This window comes from Zootoca vivipara, chromosome 3 (assembly GCF_965207765.1).
Source record: "Zootoca vivipara chromosome 3, rZooViv2.hap1.1, whole genome shotgun sequence".
Lineage (NCBI taxonomy): Eukaryota > Metazoa > Chordata > Lepidosauria > Squamata > Lacertidae > Zootoca > Zootoca vivipara.
Window position 1 is genome coordinate 60,751,054 of NC_142586.1, and position 9,783 is coordinate 60,760,836.

The window sequence follows — 9,783 nt, forward strand, 5'->3', positions numbered from 1 at the left end:
TCCTAGGCAAGAGTTGCAGTGATGACATTGTTTCAAGCAGATGCCAGAGCTTTGTGGAACACTCTTAGCAGCAGAGATCATGACTGCTGAAGATCATCAGCATTTGTGCAATGCAGTCGCCTTGGTGAGTTTCCACTCAAATTTATTTAGTGTTTAACTGCCGCTAAACTGTTCTTAAAGCAAGCATTTCTCTTCAGTTCAGAGCATCTGAGAAGACTGGAAACCTTCTCAGTTGTGGTGTGCTTTAAATATGACAGTGGTGCCCTCAGGGGTGCTTTCTGTCTGTGCTTCCCACAACCTTCTTTTAATGACTTAAAGATCTTACTACCACACATGCAGTATCCTTCCCATGTGTTTGTGGGTCTTTGAACTAGAGGCATCAGAGGAACCCGTGGGAAAGCACCTCCTACAAAACTACCTGTAGCTTAACATTTCAAGGGTGTCTTGACTGTGGCACAAAGTTAAAACTAGAGGTGTAAGAATATATCACGTTTTGTGCTGGATTCATCTCATGCAGCCCTGTTTCTGTTCCACTACAATTCATATTCTGCCCAAAACTGCTTTTTGTGGGCTTCCGGGTTCAGCGCCAGCGCCGATCGGCGGGGTTTCGTCTCGTCTCCGAGACGGCCCGTCCCTGCTAGGAGTGGGGAGGGCAGCGAGAGCGACACTGCGCCCCTTAGAACCTCGGGAAGGGCGTCCCGGGGGCAATTTGCTCGGCACAGCCCCAATCCGGACTCCCCAACTCTTCGGTTAGCTCTAATAAGAGCTCCGGAGCGAGGAGGGTAGAAGTCGCGGGGGCCATTTTGAGCGGCAACGTTATTCTAGCAGGGAGAAGCTTCAAGCCGAAGGCGGAGAGCGCTGGATTCTTCCGAAAATAAAACGATTGGAAAAGACTGTAAGTAACCTCACGATTTGGATTATAAAACAATTTGGATCTGGGAGAGAGGGGAGAAAAGAGGAAGCCACCCACCCCCCCACGGCAACAAAAGAGACAGTAAATAGAAACCCGAAGCCATAAACAGAAGATTTGCAATTCAAAAGGATCCCTCAAAGGCATCAAAGAGAATCTCCCCTTTGATGCAGGGTGAGAAGGGGAGAGAGACTGTGGTTTATGACTGCCCTGCAGCAAGAGGTAAAGACTGAGAAAAATCTTTCTTTTCCTCGGGAGCCGGCAGCCCAGACAACCCAGTGAGTTGATCAGGATTTATGAGTCAATTTTTATTTTACTTTGTATTTCTGGACTTTGTGGAATTTCTTTTTTGGTTTAAATGTTTGGGAAATGTGAGTTCGAACTTTATTGTTAATAAGACTTGAAGAATGCAGCCAGCTTGTTAAAATGGAGTCGAGAAAATAAACTGTGATCATATTCCACCCCACGTGACAAGTTTTGACCTTGGCAGGATTGAATTATGTCAACAAAAAAGTGTTCCCCTGAGTTCCAGCGGTCTGTTTTGACCTTAATGTGGGAAACAAGAATAGAGCTATGTCAAGAGGAGACACGACGGCAAGAGTTACAGCAAAAATTTCAGATGGTGATGGCAGAATATGATTTTTTAGGAGATGAAGCTTTTGACACTGAAAAAGATGAATGTGAGAATGACAATGATGATGACTGTGATTTGGAAGGAAAAGATGAAGATGAGGACTGTGATGATTCAACACAAAATGAAGCACACCACGAAAAAAATGATGACTTTACTCTACAAAAAGTTGGATGGAGTGCCCCGCTTTTGAGGGGGGCACGATTGGTATTATTGGAACTCCAGAACGCCCACAGGGAAGAAGGAAAAAATATGCAGAGAAGAGAAGAAATTCAGGGGTCCTGTATGGTGGCCTGGATGGCAAAAGACTGTAAACAGGGGGTGGGGTGAAGGGAAAGTGATGTTGTGATTATATGGATGGATTAACAGGTTTATAACTGGTCTGCTGATTATGGAATTTGCTGGATTGGGGGGGGGTGGAGCCGGTAATCGGGGATGTAAGGTTAAATTGAGAATAGTTATAGTTTTAAAAGTGAATGGATTTTGGAAAATGTGAAAATATGGAGGCTTATAGAGGGAGAAAAAATTAGGCACGGGAAGATAAAATGGGAGTTTGATTTTTCAGTGATTTGAATATTAGATGAAAATGTTAATAATTGATTTATAAGTTGTATAAGATACAAAGGTGTATTTCTATAAAGTAAGAAACTGTTGCAGATGATAAAAAAGGGATGAAAACCGGGGAAGGGGGGGGAGGGGAAGCCCACAAAATATGGTTTTACAATCATGAATGTAAGAAAAAATTTTCTGTTTTGTATTGTTTTTTTCTCTTTTTTTGCCCTTTCTTTTTTTTCTTTTTTCCTATTTCTATTTTTCTCCTTTTTTTTGGTATGACAATAGATGGTTGGATGGATGGCCTCCTGCGTACTGCCCTGGTTTGCTGGAGCTCCCTGGTGGCAGGGGGGGGCTTTGGGGTCAGGGGAGGGGGAGGAGGACAGAAATCCAAGCATAAAATGGACCATCTCTGACTGTTCACATACATGGGATACTTCTGTGGCAGGGGAGGACCCATGTGGGTGGGTAGGAAGGAGGTGGAAAAGGTGTTTATGTATGTACCGTTTTTTTTGTTTTTTTGTATTCTGTAAAATTAATAAAAAGTATGTTTTTAAAAAAACTGCTTTTTGTGTCTCTGTCCTCTGATTCATTGATTATATGAATTATGTAAGTTATGTTGTCATTACATTATTCTGCTCCATTCATTTCACTGCAAAGGAAATGCAATGCAAATAGAGGAAGGGGAGAAAAGCAATCAATTACATATCGTTTGTCGACTGAAAGCTACAGCAACAAAAAACAATAGTATTTGCTGGGTTGATATCTGTTCTGGACATGGGACATCAGCAATTTCCATCCCTGCTTCTGTTTTCAGTTGAATTCTCTGACATCCTCAGTTGAAACAGCTTGTTTTCATTGGAGAAATATGGTTTTGAGGTTCATTTCCCTTCCTTGAAATGAGAAGTGGCAAAGTGGATAGAATATGTTAGCAAAGTCTCTTAAATAACACAGATGGAGTCCAGAGAGGAAAAGGGTCCTGATAACACTTTACTGAGGAAACTGAACAAAAACATGTATAATTTGAGGAGAAAGAAAAGGTGAGGTCTTGTCCTCTTTCAGGGAATGTCCACCCTAGCAGGGAGACATTCAACCAAATGAAAAAAACCTCTCAGAGCTACACAGCCAATCAGGGCACACACACCCTGGTTGCGAAGCAGCACCTCCATCTGCCCCCCTCTTGGCTAGCTGATTTTAACAGTTGACACTGAAGTTCCACATGGAATGTTGCACTTCCAATAGGGAGTTGCAAAGCGTAAATGCTACCACACTAACAAATCAGCTCCTCACAGATGTGGAACAAACAATATATGGCACTTATAGAAAAAGACCCTGATGTTGGGAAAGATTGAGGGCACTAGGAGAAGGGGACGACAGAGGACGAGATGGTTGGACAGTGTTCTCGAAGCTATGAACATGAGTTTGACCAAACTGCGGGAGGCAGTGCAAGACGGGAGTGCCTGGTGTGCTCTGGTCCATGGGGTCACGAAGAGTCGGACACGACTAAACGACTAAACAACAGAAATACAAGTTCTGCAGAAAGAAGCTTTGGTCAAGTGAGCACAAAGGGAACAATCCTTCAAGTAAGCTGGTCCCTAGTTGTGAGGTAAAGGTAGGGCATAAATGTTTAACAGAACAATCCAAAGTGGGTTGGAGGAGGTAGAACTGATTATATAGAGGGGGGGTTGCTCCCTGCATGAATACTTATTCATTTAAAGTTGCAATCCTATGTTCCCTGCAAGGACGTAGGGAAAGAGCTTTGCCTGCAGTGGGAGTGATACAACTTTATAAACCCTCATCATGAGGGTCTGGAAGGATCTTCAACCAGTGATCCTCTGAAGTAGAAGTTCCAGTGTCAGGTAAAAAAGGAGTCTTGCTGGAGGTGGGTGGGGGACAGATCCAATGGGAACAAAACTTAAAAAAAATATCTTGAGAACAGAGTGAAGGGCAGGAACTCCCCAGCCCTCCTGCCAGCTTTTTTTGCTGTAGAACTACAAATCCAGGAGGACATAGGAAAATACAGTTCCCCCACCCACACTTTGGATTGCTTAGTTAGGCATTCATAACCTGCCATTCGTTATAAAAAGCTCATTGCTAAAACAAGTAAAAACAACACCAGCAATCGGCAAGATTAAAGGTGGTGAATGAACAGATGAACACTTGAGGGTTCGTGTTGAGCTAGTAAACTATTTTAAAAGGCAGGTGGTTTGCCTGGTGCATTGCAGGGCGGAGGTAGGGGGGATAGAAGCCAACAGCTATGTCAGTGTTTTTTTAGTTGGTTTGTACATCTCCCATTTCAGCTGCGGCTAAGGAACATGCTGCAACCTCTCTTTTTAATATGGCAATCTTTGTTTCCCTCTTTCATGTGTACTGTATTTATTCCACAGAGCTATTACACCAGGCAGGAGGGTCTGGAACAGCTCAGAAAGTGCACAACACCAAAGGCCAATTTAACGCCACACAAAAGTATCCCCTGCAGACTTGCTGTGCCAAGTTGATTTGAATGTCAGTCTGCGGCCAGTCCCTGCAGAAGAAGGAGGGGACTTTAATCACACTTAGAATTCATACAATCATTCCTGCACAATATTGATCTGACGGTGTGAACAACAGCTTTGATAGTCAAAGCATGCTAGGTTAAAGTCCTGAATGTGCACCTTGAGTGCCTTAACAGGGCTATAGAAAGTTTTTGTATGTGTGTGCATCCTACACATTTTTTAATTCACCTGTAACTTTTCTGTGAGTATTTTCCCCCTGCCATTGCTTGTTATTGATTCAAATGTTAGGGGGGAAATGAAAAGGCCTTGTCCATATTCAGTGGGGAGGCTGTTCCAGCTGAATTGGCTGGCCATGTCTTGCTCAAATGCATGCTGTTTCAGCAGTCCTGAGACATTTTAGCAGTACAACCCTATGTTTCTATGTCTCAGGTCAACATCACCCACCTTCACTTGGGCTAGTCACACAGAGCCCTTCTTAGTCTCCTCCTTTCATTAGGATTGTTTGGGAAATGGTTTCCATTGGAGCAAGGTCACTGAGGCTCACTGGCATTTCACAATCCAAGTGTTTATCTTTATAAATACACAGGTTGAACATAGGTGGAGGTACAGCGTGAAACACTGTGTTAGACCCCACACTCAAGTTCACTGCTGCCACATCCAGGGCTTTTTTTCAGCTGGGGAAAAAAAGTTCTGGTGCCTCTCAGGTGGGCGCCATTATAAGAGAACAAGGGAGGCTTTCATAGTGAGTTCCGGCACCTCTTTTTCTAGAAAAATAGCACTGCCCAAATCAGATCTTTTAGGCCAGTGTTGGATTACCCATGATCCACAGACTGTATCTGCCCCCCAAATATCTGGTGTTCCCCAAAGCCACCCTAATGATTTGGCTTTTTAAAAAAAGCATGTGGCATTGTTGAACCCTGGGCTCATAAGCAGGGGTAGGGAGCAATGCCAGCTATTTTTACCTTTAAAAAGGATCAATTTTCTGTCACATCCCCATTTTAAAGTTGGCACTATTGTAAAAATATCTCAGAGAGGCTTAGGGAACGGAAGAAAGCACATATCCCTAATTCTCCTAGAAAGACCTTCTTTTGTCTCCCCATGCCTGACTTGAGGATGGCTAAATGCTGCTTAGACTGCAACAGTCCAAGCTCTATATGCATGAGAGTAAGTGTCAATAAATCTGAGTAGACCTAGGGCTGCTGCTGTGTTAGACTTCTAATGCCGTCTTCACACCACCACAGATCCTTGTGTGCAGCAGCAGACTGCATGAACACACAGTTGCGCGCAATAATCTTTGTGCACCGCAGAAGAGTGGCGCCGAGCAGAGGAGCCCCAGAAGACATCATAAATTTAGAAAGGGGGGTGGATGCAGAAGCTTGTGAAATTATAGGGGCCATTGTTTTAAGAAACGAAGAACAATGGTGAAGACAAAACTCTGACTCGCTTAAGGGATCACAGAGTCAAAACCCAATCTTATGTATAAGATGTACAGGACAATCCTATGTATGTTTACTCAGAAGTAGGTTTCACTGGGTTCAATGGTGCTTGCATCCAAGTAAGGTAACTGGGATGCAAATCAAGTTAATTAATTCAGAGTCAACAAATGCCTGCTTGCATTTGCATGGAAATGATCTGGTGGAATATGCAAATGGTGGCAATTTTCACACCAATCAGAATTCTCCAACATCCCTATCTGGGGAAGAGCCAAATATTATCCATAGTCTCTAGAATCTTATCTTGTTAACTTTTGTGCCCAGGTTTCTATGCCCTGATAGGTTTTGCTCTCAGGTCAGCACTCACCAAATCCCTGTGGCTTCACAATAGCACTGTGTGCCAGACATTTTGGCCGTTTTCAGGGGGGTTGAGGATTAGAACCATATAAAATGGGTGGGGAGGGTGGAACTGCAAATTTCTCCAAGGTTTGGGGTGTGTGTGTGAGAGAGAGTTTGACTCATTTTCAGGGAACATAAAGACCAAGAGGGAATGCAGACTTTCATGCATCTCCCAGCCTCCCGGCTGCACATCTTTTAAAAACAAAACCCCTGACAAACCCTCCTTCCTAAATGTTGGTTCTATTCACATCTATCAGAAAAAGCTTCCAACTGCCCATGGGTGACATGCATTGCTGCCATTCTTCTCACTGAACAGCTTTTGATCCAGCAGAGGTGTTCTCTAACATGAAAGAAGGGGATACGATTTTCTCCAGTTCTTCATGTTGTTGTGGATGTCACCCCACACCAAATTCTATGTTAGGGAGCATTAGGAAAATAACTGAAAATAAAACTACCAAGATCATAATGCTACCATACCAATATATGGTGCGATTGCATTTGAAATCCATTGCACAGTCCTGGGAGATGAGATTTAATGTGCTTTTTGTTATTTTGATAAATTTATCCATGCCACACAATGCAGTGCACCAGCTAATGATTATCAGACATCTTGAGAAATTCCAAAATCTGCATCCTCCAGTTCCCTCATTTTGCCTGCCCAAATGCCCCATCACTACACATAAATCCAATTTCTTTCCCATCCTCTACCTGCTTTTTGCCACTCAAATGTCCACCTGCCTCCAGGACTTTCAAATAACATTGGTCCATACCTAGCTGCTCCACTTAGATGGGGAAAGGTGGTGTCCTTTCATTCATACAGAGATTCATCTAATGATAGAAACACTGTGTGGGCACTAAATCAACCAATCTATTTGCAACTGTGATGTCCTCAAAGTACTACTGTCATTCTGTTTCATTTTCAGTCCTTAGAAACCTACCAGCTTTCCAAAATGTACACATATTTAACCTTAGCTTGAATGTTAACATACACGAAACTTCATGAAACTGAATGATTGCTATTCAAGCAGTGGAGAATGTGTGTCTCCTCCTTTAGCAATTTTACTTGTACTGTTCCGTTCCAAGGACTGTGCTTAAAAATAATATAAAGTGGATTTTCAGTTTATACATTTGCATAGCGTGGGATTACTGTCAGGAATTTATAGCAAGAGATCTGGAGGTGGCATGAACCACTGCCAACACCAGTGGGATGGAGATGAACCCAGCTGAACAAAGGAAGGTCTCTTTATTTATGAGATAATAGAGTATTACAAAAGTATGAGAATGTGCAAATTGCTTAAATGACTTCCTCTTGCATGTGGAAATTCTGATGTTTGCAGTGTCCAAATCTGCAAGTTTTAAGTGTGTGGTATGCATTTTCAGCTGCATGGTCTCATATTATGGGTTTTGGAAGAAAAATGTTGCTATGGCAATTGCTCCTTTTTGCTGAATATTTAATTAAATGAAAAAGCAGGACATGCTCTGTAAAATATATACATGGTATAATCTAACTAAATTTGGTCATGGCTACAGCTGCCGTCCTTTCCGCAAACACCTGGGAATAAGCCCCATGGAACTTGGGCCACAGGCCAGTCTTAAGAAGAAAAACAGCTTTGCAAGAGGGGAATTTAAAGCAGAGAAGTGGCACAAAAATAGATGCTTAACCCCCCACCCTCAATTTCTGCATTCCAGATAGCCCCCTGGGGAGGGGGAGGTGAATCTGTTGCTTTTGGTTTCTATCAGTTTCTCATTTATTCAGTCTTAATTTGGGTTCTCCCCATTTCCACATACATTGTGGGGTTGTTGTTTTTTTAACACAACAACCAACAACCCTGTATGCATGAAAATTACTATGCATTTTGTGTGTGTTTATCTAAATCTATGTATTTGTGTACCCAATTTTTACAGACAAGTATAAACTTGCTTCAGTCAGCCTTTGGGGGAATGAACCATTGTGCTGACCCTGTTTTTATTATTAGTAGTAGTAGTAATTTATTATTTAAACCCCGCCCATCTGGCTGGGTTTCCCCAGCCACTCTGGGCGGCTTCCAACAGAATATTAAAATACAATAGTCTGTTAAACATTAAAAGCTTCGCTAAACAGGGCTGCCTCCAGCTGTCTTCTAAAAGTGGTAGTTGTTTTTCTCTTTGACATCTGGTGGGAGGACGTTCCACAAGATTGCTGCACTGTTGTTTTTGGTTTATGTTATCATTTTTAGAGCTTTTTGTTGTTACCTTAAATGTTTTAAACCACTATAGAAATTTGGGTGAAGAGCAAATAAAACAAATAAAAAGAGAAGTGGCGGGCCATTTGGATGGAAGCTTGGACCTCGCCTCCCAACCCCTCCTAAAAGTCACCCAACAGTGCCGTGGGCTTATTGGGCGGGGTGTGTGTGTGTGTCTTTTATCATCCAGGAGAAGCAGTGCTCGTGTTGCCTTTTGAAAATCAGAAAGTGCTGAACACGAGGAAGGCTACCCTCTCCCTTTACAACAATGCTCCTCCATTTCCTAAATCTTTCATTTTTGTTCTGTGTTCTGGCACTTTCTCTAGTGCTGGAGCACAAACCTTTGAGTGTTTTGGGGTGTTTCTCATCCCTCCCTCCCCAAAGATGGTTGACACAAGAGCAGCTCTCCCCCTTCAGCAAGGCTTAGGAATCCCCACCCCATATAGTAGAAAGAGTTGTCACCCCCCTGGTGCTGGACATGGGCTAATAGATATTTTGTGCTACAGGAATGGGGGAGCATTATTATCTGGAAAGCTCTTAATAGGGATATAAAGGTTTAAATGTTTCATTTCCCACGATGCTTCTGACTGATAGCTTAAAATATTCAAATGCTAGCCTGACAGAATAATATGAATAACCGAAAAGCCTGAGCAGTTGTCGTGGAAACCAGGGATAAATTGTTTTAAGGGAAAGAACTTGAGGGTAGTTAAAGCTAACAGTTGAACTGCAAAGGGGGGGAAAGCCCTACATTGTGCCTACGGAAGTTAAGACAAGGTCTGTTCAGCTTCTGAATTAGGAAAAGAAATCCCTAAGCCTTAGGGATGTGGATTTCAAGGAGCAGGTGGTGAAAGGATTGCAGGTGGCCCGAGAAATAACTGAGAAACTGTCTAGCAAATTGTTTCACCCTATGACATGTGGTTATCCAGTATCAGTCCTCATCATCTTTACCTTCTCTGAGGTAATAGCAGCAGCCTGAAGCTCTTTTAAGCATCGCCCCATCTACAGAATAACTGCCATTACCTTTAAAATGGAAGACATTTTTATGAGTTACTGGTTCCAGGGCATGTGGTCTGGCACACGGAGCACATACTTCACACACAAAACAACGACATTAACATCCAGAATCTGGCTTAAACTGACC